Below are 709 nucleotides of genomic sequence, written 5' to 3' on the forward strand. Positions count from 1 at the left end.
CATATGTATATATATATGACCAACACTTTGAACATTTGTAATGGATTGCCTACTTCATTGCTAATAAACCACACTTGATATCTCCCATGGTGCGTTACTTTGCGGCCACCCTAGTTACAAACGCGCGCGCGCACACACACACACACACATACACATTATGTATATGTATTCACGCACACACACACACACACACACACACACATACATGTTATTTGAAAAATGTGTAATTGAAATGTAGTCTTGAATGGAAATAACGGTGTTGACTTGCAAGGGGGACAACTCTCTCAGTGTAATTCAAGGGAAAGTACTCTCGTCATGGTGACTAATGCGTGAATTTTGAACTTGAATAGACAAGCGTGTATAAAATCAACTGGTAGTAGATGTGGGCGTATGGCAATGGGTGAATGTCGTGAGTGTGTGCGTGCGCGCGCGCATATGTGTGTATATAAATATATATATATATCTCTTTTACTCTTTTACTTGTTTCAGTCATTTGACTGCGGCCATGCTGGAGCACCGCCTTTAGTCGAACAAATCGACCCCAGAACTTATTCTTTGTAAGCCTAATACTTATTCCATCGGTCTGTTTTGCCGAACCGCTAGATTACGGGGGCGTAAACACACCAGCATCGGTTGTCAAGCGATGATGGGGGTACAAACACAGACACACACACACACACACACACACACACACACACACACACACACA

This window comes from Octopus bimaculoides, chromosome 24 (assembly GCF_001194135.2).
Source record: "Octopus bimaculoides isolate UCB-OBI-ISO-001 chromosome 24, ASM119413v2, whole genome shotgun sequence".
In the NCBI taxonomy this organism is placed as follows: Eukaryota; Metazoa; Mollusca; class Cephalopoda; order Octopoda; family Octopodidae; genus Octopus; species Octopus bimaculoides.